Source organism: Anomalospiza imberbis, chromosome 3 (assembly GCF_031753505.1).
Source record: "Anomalospiza imberbis isolate Cuckoo-Finch-1a 21T00152 chromosome 3, ASM3175350v1, whole genome shotgun sequence".
Lineage (NCBI taxonomy): Eukaryota > Metazoa > Chordata > Aves > Passeriformes > Viduidae > Anomalospiza > Anomalospiza imberbis.
The window spans coordinates 74,193,997-74,211,378 of record NC_089683.1 but is presented as its reverse complement, the minus strand read 5'-3'; positions in this window follow the sequence as shown (position 1 = coordinate 74,211,378).

Genomic DNA, 17,382 nt, shown 5'->3' with positions numbered 1-17,382 from the left:
TTAGCAGGAAGACTCATCACTTCTCACATTTTTTTTTAAATTAAGGTGGGTAGAACATGCATAGGGTCCCAAGCCCATGACATGCTAAACAATGTAAAGTCAATAATATTGCTGCCTTCCTCCGTAGCAGCATAACTCCGGCTCTTCTTTTAAATTGCTGTAAAGCACATTCACATCACCAAAAATTATGAGTTTTTACTCTGGTTTTCTCACTGATAGCCTGTGAATGGATTGCATATGTAGAAGCTTTTCCAGCAGTCAGTGATGGCCGTTTCTACAGCTGTGCTTTTGACTCTGAATCGTGCAATGTGGTTGAGCTGGTAGAAATTGAGTAATGCTGCAGGCAATTCACAGTGAGAATTTCTCAGTATGGAAATTCAACCGTAAAAACAGTCTTGAGTATAAAAACTATATTAATATATGTCTGCCTGAAAATTGCAGTTAAACAAACTATATTCATTTTATTGACTGACTTTTAGATGGCCATTGAGTGGTTGGGGTCCTTGGCATCTTACTGGCAAAGGATGCAGCACAGGGAGCCTGGATTTCTGCACCAGCCCTCTGTGAAGCTGTGCTTTGCTCTGTGTTCCGCAGAGCACTGGCTCAAGCCTTCGCTCAGGCAGGAAGGACAGAGATCTGAGGTGAAGGGACAGTGAAGAGCAGGATCTTCAGGTGTTTTCCAGCCTCTGAGCTGATCTCTCTTGCCAGCAAGCTGAGCAGTTGCCATGAGTTTCTGAGCTGAAAATGGCACAACTTCATTCCTGGCTGCTTTTTTTTTCTCAGCCAATACTGCTCTGTTGTCATTTTAACTCAAAGGTCCACTCTCATGATACTCACATGCTTTCCACTTTGATGACAAATAGATGAGTTGGTGGATTACTGAATATACCAAGCTCTGCTTTGATATTCTGGCCATCTGGAGCCAACCTTATCCCTAGTTATGCACAAATGGAAGAGCTGCCTCCTCCCACAGCCTGAGCTGACCCTCGCATCCTTCTCCATGTCTTGGTACACTCTCAGTCCATAACAACAGTCCTGATCTTAAAGGAACACAAGAGGTGTACTTATAAGGAATCTTTTCTGGGAGATGGAAGTGTCTGTAATCCTGAAGCTTTAGAGGTCCTGTTAGGATTTTGCTGAGGGTCACAACCCAGTTGAATTACAGATTATTAAACCTGGCCCTGGAGCTATATGAATGCCACTCCACAGCATTGATCTGTTTTGTGTGTGGACACAGTGAAACTTCTGCCATCCAAACACCCAGGGCATTTTATTTCTAAAACAGGAAGGATAATCCCTCCCTCAAAACTGAGATTTTGCATAGAAACCTTTGCAAGGCTTTCAGATGCAGTTCTGGCTTGAAGCGGACCAGCAATAAAATTTCAGATAGGTAGATTAATACGTGAGTTTGTGAGATTCTAGCTTACCTTGACTACTCTCTAAATGTGAAGTTTCAAAGAACTTTGCTGCTGAAACTTTTCAAAAAGATTCATCTCTCAAATAAAGATCTATCTTGTTGCAGCTAGGGGAAAATTGTTGAAATGTTAGAATGACTGATTTCACTAGAACAAGCATAAGTTATAGTTGTGTGCTGCTAACAGCAAAATTCAGCAGTGTGAAGGGATCAATGGGAGAAGATGAGAATATAAAGCAACTAAAATCTATACCACTATGACTGTGTACTGAAAATTCATGTGCATGAATTATGTGATGTAATGAACACCTAGCTGAGGATTTCAGCCACAATTTTATAAGCTTTGAGTGGCTCTAAATAAAGTGGAACAGAAAAACAGAACCAACTAATTGTAGTCATATTTCAGATGAGTTTCTCTTAGTACATATATACTTTGAAAGAACATGAGTATTATTATGTAGAAAGAGAAGAATGAAGAGTGATTTTATGCTGTTTACAGTGATGCAAAGAATAATTTTAGCTTAGGATGTTAGCGAATCACTGTTGTCTTGAATTTGTCTCTGACCTATCTACTCACTGCTGCACCCTCAGCACTGTAACATGGCCTGCTTTGGGTTTTTTTGCTGGTTTATGTAGCAGAAGGCAGCAGCACACTCCAGACTGACCCCTGTGAATAGCTTTTCAAATTGGTGTTTCACATCTGTGCCTGCAATTAGACAGTGGTAAACACAAATTAACCTTTCAGGGCGGTTTCATGCTTTCCAAAACTCAGATGGTTGCGAAAGTGATGTGTCCAAGCATGAAACACATTGCTGACTTTCACAGGTGCAGCTGTGGAATCAGACAGCTGTTTTCAAATCTTTGGCCATAAATTAGAAAATAATTACTTTTTTAGCTGATGGAACAAATGTTGACTTAGTTGAATGTAGTACCTATAGTTCAAAGGTGAATAAAAGAGACCAGAAAAAGGGCACATGGCTTGGGGCCATATGGCTAAACTCCTCTACCCCTAAAAGGTTTTTCAGGTCTGAATTTTCTATTTGGAACAGGCTCTGGCCCATTCTGCCTCCCCAATACGTGTCCATCCCTCTTCTGAGAGAGGCTGACCAGCATGAGACCAAGCCTAGCTGGGAAACCTGATACGCACATACCACTGCCTGAGCCAGTGTGCTGGCCCTGCTTGGCTCACTGATGTGAATGCAGGCACCAGTGACAAGGGATGATGCAAGAGCAAATCCTGGCTGCATCACACAGCCCCAACAACACAAGGCATCCATTTGGTGGTGTCAGGAAACCCGAGCCTGTCCTGTAAACTTTCTGCTATAGGGCAGCATGGAGCACATAAGGAAAATGTCTTAAAGGCCTTCCTCCTTTCCTTGTTATTGACTTGCTTTGAAAGAGAGGAAGAGAAAAAAGAGGAGGAAGAGAAAAAAAAAGGCATGCATCATGTAGCAGCAGAAATACTGACCTTGCACAGGTTTATATAAAATATCAACTTAGTATGTAGGGTATAATCTGACCTGACCACAAATGGGATCTTAAAAACACTTTCACAGCCATAGAAGAGTTTATCATTGATTCAGGAAAGTCTCCTTCCGTGTGTGCTTTAAAAGATAATCACGCGATTGATCCAGGCTATTTTTAATAAGACTTTCACAGTCATCTTTTTTTTTTCAAAGAAATCTGAGAGTCTGACCAAATCCTAGATATAATCCCTCTAAGCCTTTAAACAAAAGGACAATATTGACACAAGGACATGTATGTACAAACCAGGTAAGTAGTGATAAGGAGGTACCCAGGGGGAACAGCTTTGTGTGGAAGAAGCAGAGGAAACATTGCACAGCACTAGGGGATTATATGGTGATATAGCTGCAATAGCCAGGAATTGGACTTTGAATCCAGTGAATATTGCCCCACTCCTGTGCTCCTGTGACATCACTCTGTAAACAACTTCAAATTACACACACACATTTTTATTATCATTAGGCCTTACATTGCCCAGTCTTTACTCCTCTGCATCTTCTCTCTACAGAGAGAAAAATATAAGAAAGAACATTCTTTCTTTCAAAGCTGTAGCGTTATAGGAAAGATAAGTTATCCAGTTAATGTAGTCAGTCTCACACTGATCTGTTAGGTTGATTTGAGATGTAAAGAACTAATACCAGAGTTGTTTAAATAAAGGGTAGAAGGAGGCAACTTTCATTTCCACTTACTAAATGTTAGTAGCAGAAAGAAAAAAAAAACAGTAAAATAAGTCAATATTAAACACATAAACTCCCTATAATAAAGAAGTGTTTCCACAGACCATAGTTGCTGTGCTCCCTTCCAGCCAGCTCTCTGGGTGCAGTTCACAGACTTTTCAAGGTCTGAGACTATTACTGAAGGTAGTCTGAATATATCAAGAACATATCTTCGTAATATCTTAATAACAGGCTACAGTCTCATAGGATATACCAGGGACATTATCTTCTGCTATAAATTGCAAGAATTGCTTCATTGTTTTCCTGTGTCCTGAGTCTCTAAATACTCTCAAGAAGGAAGATGAGAGCCATCCATGATCAGTGATGGTTGAAGTATTTGCATGTATCTGGGTCACCATAGGAAGCATTATTAAAAATAAGCACAAAACCAGACATTTTAATGGTAGGTGTTCCTGAGGGTAGAAGCTTTTCAAAAACCCACAGACCACTCCATTAATGAGACAGGATGCAAGAGAAGCACAGTACTGCTGGGAAATATATTGCACACTTCCTCTGAGTGACCAAATGATCTGAAAAGCAACTGAGTCTACTCAATTTAAGAACAGACAAAAGAATCATCTGTCCAAATATAATTACTGCCTTAAGCAATAAAACTATGTTCAAACCAGATAAATGAGTTCCTATGGATCCCAGCACAGCCTCAATTCTGCAGTCAGGATCAAGGCATGGTACAAATGCTAAAGAAGAACAGAGAAATTAAGTTATCTTGTGCACTGTGACAGTACTTTTGGCTATACTTGTATTTAGCAGGTTCTCTTCTCACCATAAGTGACAATGACACTTTTTCTTTTTTTCCCACTGAAAAATGCCAGCTTATCAAAACAGAATTTCTGCTGTAATGGACTTACTTTAGCTAAATTTCATCAGGACATCAATGACAGAGAAGTATTTTCAGCTCAGAGAAAGGAGGAGAAACACTGCAGAAGATCTGAGCACTCAGGAGTGACAGTGCTCACCTTGGCCAAGAACAGAGTGGTACAGTGAATTTAATAAAGTGAAACAAATATTGATTAGTCTTTGGCCTGGGGTTGAATACTCTCTAGAGCAGAATGTGGCTGGACAGGAGGAGCCAGGAGGAGAGGCAACACAGAAACACCATGGGACATATTTGATCAAGCAAACCTCATAGCTTAATCTGTTTAAGGACTGGATTGAAAAACGGGCAGTCTCTGCCATGGATAGGTTGCAGATTGCAGGGAAGTGCTGAGACCCAGCATCAGCACCTCATCTTTCTACATATTTCTCAGACACCACTTCTTCACAGTCAGTATTTCCCTGGCAAATCAGAGCAGCCTTGTGTATCTTTCTCCAACACGCTGGCTTCAGGGGTAACCTTAGAGGAGAATTTCAGAAGGAGGACTACAGCAAGGAAATGGAAAATAAGCGAGGTTATTTGTTTACAGGAGAAAAACATCTTATTGATCTGAGAGAGGAATTTCTGAAAGATAGAACTTAGACAATAGTCTCCTGTGACCCTCAGGACTACCTAGCACAGATGTCTTGCTACACTAGATTAAAAAGAAAGAAAAAATGAAGAAGAACAAAAGAGAGGACTATGAATTTAACGTCATATTAATTAACTGAAGTAGTTGATTCTAAATTCAGGAGTCCTCTGTAGTTTAACAAACACAATGATCTCTTAATAGGTTAAGTCAAAACTAAAAATCTGCTTTTCTGGTCTTTACCTATTTCCTTTCAACTGCCTAATGGCTTTTCCTCAAAAGGTGTGACAACATCATCCCTTCCTACTTCAAAAACTGCTGCTCATTTATGAGTTAATAATTTACTAGAAGCCTCAGGTAGTTCTGCTTTGTAAAAAATGTGTTGGAAATCCCAGCTGCAAAGTCAGCCCTGGCATGGTTACACCTCCACATCATCATTAAATTACCTTAAAGCTGCTCAATACAAGGTAAAGAGCCTGGCCATTGCATCTCTACTTCATCAGCACTTGTCATCAATATAATCTGCCTCTACTTGCAGGCATCCTAAAGGGCCTCATCTAACTTTTGCACCAAAACATGGAAAGCCAGTCTAAAATTGCTGACAGCCTCTCTGATTTTGAAACTTCTGCTCAGAGGATCCACATTGTTTGTAGGAAAATAGACCTTGGTGTATTTACTATCAGAGCACATGGAATCAAGTGGATGTGCCCTTGCCACACCGTAAAAAGGGAGACTGCACTGTTGTATCATATACCCATGAAAGGGAGGGCTGAAGTCCAGGTGAGCCATCCTGCTGAGTGAGCTCTTGGAGATCTTCAGTGGGGGGAGTAAAAGAGGCCAATTTGCAGAGCAGCTTCCCAGCCCCACTTAGCTGGCAGTAGTGGTGTACCCCGAGGTGCTTAAGGCACACATGCAACACACAAAAATGGTTTCCCATATAGAAATGCATGTCAGCGATGGGTCAGGGACAAATGAAAAAAAATAGATAAGGATGGGTAAGTACTGGTGAGGAAACAGAAGTAAGTCGTCATAGGTATGGATTGCATATGTCAGGCCTATTTTCATGTCAGAGCTGAGGATTTGCTGCTTCCCTTTAACCATTAACTCTCAGAGTTCACATCCTCTGCTCCCCGAAACTGGCATACTGATACTGAGTTAGTTGGGGTTTTTGCATGTCTTTTCCTGAGGCAGATCAAGTGTTTTCTTTTCAAGCTGGAAATTATTTTAATGATAGAATTCTTGGCTTGGGTAAGTTTCACTGAAACATAATTACAAAGGATATTCTTTAGAGAGTACATTTTATAGGAAATCTGACTATTAATATCACATACAATGTATGACTGAAAGTTACTAGAGACTATGTAGGAAAAATCTTATTTACATCACTTACATATTTTAATGGTAGAGGAAAAACATAATAAATTAAACGAAATTAATATGCAGCTTCACTGAAACAAAGATTTTGTTATGTACAGCTGAATGCTCTAAACATTCTATTTTTCTTCATAATTTAATCAAATGTTTCCTGCCCCATGTCCACTACATGGGGAGAACAATCTTTGGTAAATAAACAAAATTTAGTTTGTATCTATAAACTTGTCTTACATATATTGAAAACATACATTGAAAAGTATGAATGATCTCATACAAATTTTGGGAGGGGGTCAATGAACAGTAAGTGTTAAAATGCAGGCCTCATACACGTCTGTATGTATATGTACATGTAACTATTCTAAGCTAAAAATGAGTGATGGCTCTCGCCCAGAAAGGGCAGTATATTGTCTAGAGAAGACTTTCTGTGTTTAATAAAAGCCTTTTTCATGTCAAGCTGATTTAAAAACTGCAGCTGCTGCATTTGTTGGAAACTCATTATGATCCCGACAGAGTGTTTTATATTTGAATAACTACAGTGCACTCTAACACTTTTTTTGCTCACTTGAGTTTCTATTACTATTACACAGAATACAACAGATTTTTGATAGAATTTGGAACCTATTAAAAGGGACAGATGTCTCAAAGAACTTTGCAGGTTTTATGTACAACATTTTTAAAATTCCTCAATAAACTATATTTCTGTGCAGTACTCCCATGATTTTTTTAATGGTCTCAGTCATTAGAGTTTATAAGAGTACACCAGTCTCCTAGATGATGTGTAAACCTGAACCAGATTTTCAAGGATTGTTTTATGTAATTTTTTTTGCATCTATTCCTTTTGTAGGTGATTATAAAAGTAAAAAAAAAAAAAAAATAGACAGTTTTTTTTAATTTTCACAAGTTCTGCCTTGTAGCATTTTCTAAATTAAACTGTCTTTCCTCTTCTGCACTTTCCCACCTTCCTACCATTTATCCATTTTACGAGGTGTAATATACTATCAATATCTTCACAAAATTTTACTGTTATTTCTCCTCAGTCTTGTTCCTTATATCTTTTCCCATTATTTACACTCACAGTACACACACTCTACTCACACTTTTTTCATGGCACAAATATGGCATTGAGAGGACAAGAAAATGAAGTCTACTACTCTTTGTCAAATCCCTCCTCAGCCCCAGACATCTAATACAAATTTAAGCCTTCACAAAATAAGAGGCTCTTTAAAGACAGAAATACAGTCTGCATAACCTATATTTCAACACATACAAGATCCTGTGACCACAGCTGATAGAAATGAGAAGGCTTAATGCTGCACACGAACTAGTAATGTACCTAGAATTGTCCTGACAGATGTAGCCTTAAATTGCATTTTTAATGTACTCAAACAAGCTATACATAATTAGGATTAACATTGCTATCCCCTGACTGATTCATGATTAGTATGTATGGGCCTTAATATTGCTTAGGAGGAGGATCAAGTGATCCTAATTGTATCCCGCTTGTCTATTTAAGTGCTGGATTTTTTTCTGAAAGAGTTGTTTATATAAATAACACAGTGAAGGGAAGCTGATATTGTTCTGGTTAAGTTTCTTTTAAACATGGTGTAAATTACAATTTCAGTTATTCATTTATCTTGTAAAAATATACTTCAAAACATTTCACATTAAATTTATTAGAGATCGCGAGGCAATGCATGAAAATGTAGGAAATGAGAAACCTTATTCATATGCATCAGTATAATTACTCTAGCATGCAGAAGTGTTTCTTCGTCTTTCAGCTAAATATTTTCTTTTCCATTTCACTGTTAAAGCAAACAGAATATGTATGCTTTTTATCTTATTGATGATTAAGAAAACCCTCCTAAAACCCTGCACCAGACCTCAGAAGCATCATTGTGCAGCGACAAAAGCTTTTTATTGCTAATTGTAAAAGCAGGGCAGTCTCCAGCAGAGAGTTGCTGGGCTGCTGACTGATGCCTTGACAGATAACAGACAATCAGTGCGACACTCCAAGATTCCCGGTGGAAAAACAAAAGACGCTTAATTTACGAGCAACAACCAGGCATCCACTGAAGGATACCATTATGCACTGGAAAAGACTCTGTGCCACGCAGACATACAATGAGCTCGCTAAGAAGTAGGGAAAGCGTTGGGTTTGCCCCTGAAGGAATGGCCATGACACTCATTAAAAGCCCCGGACCCTTCTTTCCCAGCTGGGGTGGGGCTGTCTAGTGTTTACAGAGCGAGTCTTGGCAACAGTGCAGCGGTAGACTGTGGTCACTTAGATATTTAGACTTATTTTAAAGGTTTTTCAATTCCTCAGTTTGTCAGAATGGAACTTGGACATTTCAGTCCTCTTCCTCGCTGTAGTGGGAGGGTGACAGCAAGTGAAGATACCATAGGTGAGTCATGGGTCATCAGGACTCTGGGACATAGAACAAAGGTCCAATGATTAATGGGATTTCTGAAGCTTCTTGGTAGCTTCGTACAAACAGGCTGTGGCTGGATCCTTTTTCTTCAGAATATAAATCTCACACCAAATGCAGTGCAGGAGGAGTATGAAATACAGAATCGTTATACCAGCAAAGGGCAAGTTTTACTGAAGCAGCAAGGTGGATCTAGGCTTGTTATGTTTGCTTACTCCATTAACAGCCTCTCTTCACTCTTCATCAAATCTCTGTTGTTACTATTTTTATTTCATGGATGTGGACTGTGATGGCAGGAATGTGCCAGCCACAAGCAAAATCAGGAAGACAGAAGTAGAGGCAGGCAAAGAGGAAGAGGGGGTCTCTGCCCTACAGCACCAGCCACATCACAGGAAAGCTTGGCAGGTGCTAGGGAATTATATGAGAAAAGTAGAGGATGCCAAAAATTTTGCAAGCATCTGAGGGAGGCTGAGGTCTACAGATCTTTGAGAGTAGGAGCTGGCTCATTCATAGTGCATGAGAAATTCTGGGTAGGGCTGAGCTACCAAAGCAGCTCTGAAAACACAGGGTCTCTGTGCACAGCAGTTTGGCTGCTGTCATTTGTTTTATTAGGTCTTTTGCTTTTAACTTCACTCTAGCCTTTTCAAACCCTGTTGTCTCAATGAGCACTGAGCTGGGTGTGAAGACTATTGCCTTATGGAATTCTTTGTAGATGCAGAACATGGGAAGAGGAAGTGAGGGATAAAACACATCCAAGCCCTGATTGGATGCAGGAAAGACTTGCTCCCACTCCTGCTGACTATGCAATTAAAGCCACACAGAGTCTACCAGGGCCTCATGGAGCACTACGATAGAGGCTGGACATATCCAACAGCTTCTAATTAAACCAAAGGCAGTTTTGTCCGGACATGGGAAAGAGGGTGTGTGGGGAAACAAATCTGTCAGACCCTCAGCATGAAATCAAACCAGCTGCAACGTTTCTGGAGAAGAGCAGGGGCTTTGTCAACAGATAGCCAAAAAGCCATCTGAGGAATAATTATAATGTGACAATAAATTACTGACTGGGCTGAGGTTTCGTTATCCCAGGCACTCTGCATCTGGTACAACGGCAAAGCTGATTGGAAAACCGCTCCTCCCCAGTATTCCTATGCAAGCATGTGCAGCTTCCTTACTATTACCTAGATGCTCTACAGCACACTGGAGAGAAACGGCAGTTTTGAATCAGTTCGTAGAGTGGAACATAAGCTATGTTGAGACACAACCAGTGACCTTTTGACCATGTTTGGTGGTTTTTAACACTGTGCTGGAATGTACACTGAACAAAGAGAACAATTTCTATGAAAACAGGTGCATTTGAACTGGTCAACCAAATACTGCTGAAAAAAATAGAAATAGAGATTCCTGCCAGACCCCCTGGGTGGGAGCTTTCAGTTTAGACCAGAGGAAGCTATCTCTTGCATAAGATACAGTTAATTCCTGTGGCACCCCATAGCTGAATGACCTGCCATCAAAAGCTGTCCTTCTCTGGCATGCAGGAAGATTGTCCCTTCCCATTCATATGTACACTAGGAACTCATGGAGTTTGCAGGAACTTGCTCTGAAGTTTGTTGTTATTTTTTTTTAACTCTCGAACAATATCCAAATTACATTCCAGAGCAGAAACAAACACAGCAGTGCAACACTCAAAACTATTCAGCAATTTCCCCTCACAAGTTAGGAAAATGCACCTCTTACTAAAGAAAAAGAATGCCTGTTACCTTTATTCAGCCCACCCAAGGGAGTATCCTGCTGGAAAAATCCCTGTCTATGGGCCCATAAGCTTCTCCCTTTTAAACTTCTTTTCTTCAAGGTTTGCTTTTTTGTTTTTACTCTAAACTACATCATAGGGCTTCAAAAACTGAGTGTGTGTGCATGCTAGAGTAAACGTTAATGCAAATTTAGTTACTTACACATTTAGTATCAGCAAATGAAATGAGATATAGTACTTCATACTTACAGTCCACTTTTCACATGGATGTTTGTGATAGGAAATCTGAGTTCACTGCATGTAACAGTGTGTAAATCTACAGAGATAAATTATAGATGGTAATTCAGGCTACTGCAAACAGTATGAAAACAGAGCTGTTATGTGAAGGATTTAGAATAGTCATACTTGTGGGGAGTCCCTGTAAAAGAGGTACTTTTCCTGTTGATAGAGTATATATGGGACTAGTAGACATCCAGGCTACCAAAGACATACTTTCTCTTTCCAATGAACAGTTTTATATAAGTGGAGAATGGAACACTGGTCATGCCTTGGATTTTGTACAAAAAAACAAAATCTGAGAATTTTTTAATAACTTTTTGCTTATTTTACCCTGAATTAAAGGATGTCTGGTATTTAACAGTCATTCAGAGAGAAAGTCTGTTTTGCCTTTTTTTCTTTTCTTCTTTCCCCTAAGGAAAGAATGTAAGTTTTCATTCCTTTTGTTTTGGAGCAGTGTAAAGTCATGTGAGAAATACCCATTTTAAAAATCAGCTGAGCTTTTCAAAGCCTGTGAAAACCAATTATGTGCAAATTCCCTTTGATTTGATTTAAGTGACTACATAAGGTGCACAGGAATGGTAATTTGGCCTATTTGATTCTTAAACAGATTATTGAGAAGAACAGTAACTAAATGCCCAAAGAAAGAGGGACACAGCACTACGTGCTAAAGTCTAAAAAGGTAGATGCTGCAACTTTCCAGACATGATTAGGTATTACTGAGTTTTTGCAAGTCCATTCAAGATATAGTGTCTTCTGGAGTAAAAAATACTTCCTCATCTCTGCAAAAGTAGAGGAAGAAAGAAAAGCACAGGTCCAAGGAATTTTTTAATGTTACAATTTTTGAGTTATAGATTCCGGGTTTATTTCTTTATTCTTAGATTAATCTAGGGTTTGGAGAAAATTTACAACATCACAGCTCTATACTGTGCGTGTACTACGGCTTTCCCTTGTATCATCTGTACATTTATGTGCTGTGTCTACCCTGAAACTTATTACCAGCAGTGCCAACACTCTCTAAGTAGCTTCTTTATAAAAATCCCCCCAAATACTCTTTCATTTCTTCTAACAACTCCTTAGATAGCTCAGTGACAGCCATATACAATCGAGAGAAACTACCCACACCCTCAGAAATCACCTTTGTCTAATCTGATGTTACTTATTCAAAAGTCAGGTATTGCTGAACTGAATCATTTTGGCTTCTCACAGTCAGTCCTTCCCGAAAACAATTCAGCCCACCTATCTGGGAGACCTTGTTTGGAATGAGGTAATTTCCTTGCTGGCATTGGTGCTGTTCACTCTGCTGGCAATATTGAGGTCCCTAGGAGACTGGTTTAGCCCAGGTTCCTAAATTACAGATGCCTTTAGACAGATGTAACAAATTCCTTCCTAAATCCATTGCTATTTGCCTTTGAGGCATTAGAAGAGACTTCTTCCCCTAGCTTGCTGGGAAATTTTTAAACCCGCTTTCTTATCTAAGCATTGCTCTTCCCTTAAAACGGAAATACTTTATAGGAAACAAAATAAACAAAAAGTTCATGGACTAAAGCGCACAAGGATTATAGAAGGATTTAATCTGACCTCCTGCATATTACAAGCCACAGACTACACATGAGACAATAAAGATTTTTTATTTTCTCAATGACAACATGGAAAGTGTTACTTTTAAAGAAAAGACGTCTTTCAATAAAATAATGGAATAATTTTCACTGGAGGCAAATTCCTGGCAACATACAACTTCACTTTATAGTCTTTATAGAAAAAGCAATATATTCTTCTAGAGATTTGGTTTGATCTGGCTTGAACTCACAAACACTTATTGAAATGCTAGAGGTGAGTGTAAAACACAGAGATATTTTTGACTCTGAGTCTCTTTAAAAATCGGGTTTGTTTGGGGGAAGATTTAACGATCTGTTTGCTTTTTTAAACATAGTTTTCTAACTTCTCGGATGAATATTCAAAGGAAACCACAATCACTATCCACAGCCTTTTATTGATAGAAGCCAAGTAAATCATAGATAGGAGACTTTGTATCTCAAAGACAGACCTTTAGCTTTACAGGAACAAAACTCTTCTCCTACGGGCATTTGAGTAAGTGAGAGTAATTAAAACTGACGGTGGCATTGTGCAGCTACTCAGGCCAAACATACAATGACTGTATTATCTACTACAATAGACACTTTATTTATTGTATTCCTCATAGCAATATATGTCTAGTGAAGACGGCAATTGTCTTAGCTGCCTTCCTTTTAGTCTTGTGTAAGTCTGTATACTTACGCTATACACAGTAAATACTTTTATATATATACATATATATAGTATAGCCTTTATAGTCTGCATACAGACTTGGCCTTCTTATACCTGGAAAGCTGATGTGATCTGAATCCATAAGGAAATACAAACAGTGGCTCTTTGTTGCAAACCACACTATCACAATGAATTTTATTATAAAATGTGATTTGATTCAGTGCAATTTAGGCTAAAATTAGTGTTGGAATATGCAAAAAATAGCATTCTGTATCAGAGAATCAGGCAGTGTCAACCTCAAATTTAGAGAGAGGCCTCTCAGGAAGCAAAGTCTGCTGTCACAAATGAAACTGTAGGTCATGTCTCTGCTTCTTAGCACATGTTGGGATGGACAGACAGACACCAGAAGGCATAGAGCCTGGTTCCACGTGGCATGCACTCTGAGCCTGCACTGACCATCTCAGAAAAGTCTGAGAAAGCGTCATGTAAAGGGGAAAGTGAGTGAAATGAGTTCTTGAGTTACAGTATGTAATTATAGTAATGGTATAGAGAACAGTTTGTACAAAATAGATGTATTTTGTTTCTATTCTTTCTTGTGGATGTCTGTGGAGCTTTCATCTCATACCAACCAAAAAGGGCTTGATATTCCTCCAGTTAGTAAAGGTGAAGATCACACATACCTTTGCCAAGGACCTGAACTAATGTAGTGAGTGAGGACACTGAGGGATGGTGTTAAGTGGGGTCATTCTCCCCTGCATTACACTGCTACAGATGTGCAACCCAAGATGTGTGGCAGCTGCATTGCATGAAGTATTTGATTGCACTTGAAAAAAGGGACAGTGGAGGACCTGTTTGTTGCCTTTTAGGTTTGATTTCTAGTCCCAGCTGCATCCTTCTCTGCAGTAGCTTTCTTGCTTTCTAGGAAGTTAACATCCAGTGTCCCCAAATTACATGTACCCAAGACAACCATACATGAGTCATAACAGTACATTTCTGCAGGCTGGTTGTGGTGAGGTGGCCAAATATTTTTTTCATTAAAAGTTCTCTGCATGCTCTGAGGTTAAATTTTATAACCTGATGATTCTTCTGGGAAAAAAAAAAAAGGGAATTCCTCTGGAGGAAAGTTCTTGGCTGCAGGCACAGGACACATGGCAGCCAGGGAGGTGATGAAGGCTGGGTGGAGGAGTTGGGGTCAGAAGCAGCTCAGAGGGAAGGTGACCTCCAGGCAGCTGACACCAAAGGCTGGGCTATGGAGAGTGCCTTCGGCTGCAGATGATGCAAACTTGTTTGGGATACTTGGCTCCTAACCCTGGCGTGTTTCTGTGGTGCACACACCTTCCTGACAACCACACACTATTACTTAATGTGGGAGGCTGCTGTGATTATATGCTAACCACAGTGCTGGAAAATTATTAACCCTCCTATAATACACAGAGCTTTAAAGTGTCCCTTTTTATTGCCCTCCCTGCCTATCTTGCAGCCTGTGTCAGTCCTCTGTATTTATTTAACATCATCTGTGGAGAGCTTTCCCCTTGATTTGTAGTAGCTTAACATCAGACTTTGAAATTGTTTTCCTCTCATCTCAGCTGTCCTGGAATTCTTCCTATTTCTGGTTTTGTAGATTTGTTCTTTTCATCTCAGGCACCTAGGAGACAACATGTGGGTTTTCAGCCTTTTGTGAGCTTCTAAAAATTTGTAATGTAAATTCATAGTGTGGTACAGTGTAGTTAGGCCTGTTGGCATTAGGCTTACTACTCATAGTTACCTTTCTTTGACCTTCTAGAAGTAGGCTGTGCACTATAAATACTAGTTATAAAGCTGGGGTTGTAGGCATATCAGTATTATATCAATTTCAGTGCCCCAGTGACAACAAAGGAGACCCAGGATGAAACATAATCAAAATCATAGATTCTAAATGTAGTGTGAAGAGCTAGAAAAGCCATTATACAATCATACCCCTTTTATTAGAGGCAATTTGTACATGTGCAACATAAGCCCATTTTTTTTGTTAGAGGGAGTAAAAGGGTCATAAATTTCTAACAGAGAGTTAAATGTACATTTCAGATGATTCAGATTTCAGGTATAAATAAGGTAAGCAAAGAGGAAGCTTTCCTGAACACCTTGGTGTAACAAAAAGAATCACCAAATTATTTGCAAGAAACTCAGCCCACTCTAAAGACGTATTTAATAAAACCATCCCCAAAGACATTAGCTTCAGCAGATGTGATTAAAACAAAAAAGGGAAATAGTCACAGTATTAATTTTAATCATCAACATCTCATTCTTAGTACCTCTTCAGTTTTGTGACCTTTTTTCTATGGAAAATAAAGTCAGAGTCAGTGACAAGACACAAAGTAGTCCAAAAACCCTTTCTGCTTTGATTCCATTTGTGGACATAATCACATCCATCCATTCCATGAACTGCCTCTTCCCAAATATCTATATATACATCTAATGCTAGGAAGACGTACAGCAAATTTCCATTTCAAGCAATAACTTCATAAACATCAGTCCTTATGAAGAATAGAGAGTTCTATGCCTAGGTGAAGTTCTCAGCAGTCAGAGGTCACAGTGTGGTTGATAAGCACCTTGCTCTTCAACTAATGCACAGTGGAATAGAAATACTAGGGAGACAACAGATACTGATTTGGTTATGCACAGAAGGATATTGAGCAACATAGTTAGTGAGCACACTTAGTATAGAAGCAGGAAAATCTTCCCTTTGGGAATAATTTATCTTCATGTAGCCCTTCATGTAGCCATAAATTGCATCTGAGATAAGGAATTTGTTTAATTCAAATGATCTCAGAATAGGAAACATTGTGTATGCCCTAGACATTAACTTCTTCCACTTTCTTGCCATTGAATAGGTTAAAAAGTAGCTTTCTGCATTTCATTTTTAAGATACAACCAATTTTCATTCTGACTGCAACTGTCTCTGCTTTTGTTCTTCTCTGTGTCAAGTTAAATGACCCTTCTAATAAAGAACATGAAAATGAACTTCTGGTTCTCTTCATTGTATTCTTTAGGGAAAGTTAAGTAGAAAACGGGGGAAAGTGCATAAAAACCTCATACTACTGGCATTTTCTGCCAAATTCTGTACACCCAGACAGTGGTTAAACTCTTCATAATCGAACTTTTTGGCTTTCATGCGTGAAAGAGCTAATAATCTTAAGAAATTTAAGATTTTATATTTTTTTGGCATAATAGTGGTCAGGACAGTCTTGAAGGAAAGCTTCACTGTTGATGCTACAGCTTGTCTTACAGGGTGCAAGTTTAATTTCTGGATTCCTGCTGAAGCATACATCTTGTTGTCTACGGAGTCAGTGTTTCCATATCATTCCATCTTGCAAATTGTAGAAGAATTTGGTGGGGTCTTAAACATAATAACACATTGCATGAGTTAGAACCTTTAGCTTTTTAAAATCAGTTTAGTACACTAGGGAGTGGAGAGAAAATATTGCATGTAAATGTAGGAGTGAAGGTTTGCAGTAATGCATATTTCCTCAGAGCAACTTGCTAGCCTAACATATCCATCTTGGGCTGAAGAGTAGGCATCCAGAATGATTTGACAAAGCTTTTGAGCAGATCCAGTTGCCCAATTCTACTGGAACTAAGATTCTTCATTTGGGGCTTCTAAGACTACAATTTGGGTTCAACATTGCCTGATTAACCCTGCCTGGTCAGTTTGATCTCTTGATTTGTAGCTTTACAGGATCAGCAGACTGCTGATACTCTTTCAGTTTGTGTTTTGAAAACCAGAATAAACATGAGATTCCATCACTGTTCAAAGCCCTAACCATTTCCCTGATTCATCACTAACACAGACGTGACATGGCAACAACATTCTCCCCAGCCAAGACAGCCATAAACACAGTTACTTCCACAGACCACAACACCTTCAAGAATGAAAGTGAGGTCTGAAATCTTCCTTATTTTCCATCTGTTATGCCAATCATCCCACTTGCTGACATTCTGAGAACAGTATGAGGAGGATAAATGAATCTGTGGAGTAGCTCTAGTGACTTCCCAGGAATTGTGTCATGGGTGAATTTGATGCCCTCCACCCCTAGATGCAAATGCTGAGACAGGACAAACACTAGAATGCTTGGGAAAAAAAAAAAAAAAAAAAAAAAAAGAAGCATCAGTACATCAGTATTAGCTAATGAAAGTCTCCAGACTTCATCATCATGAT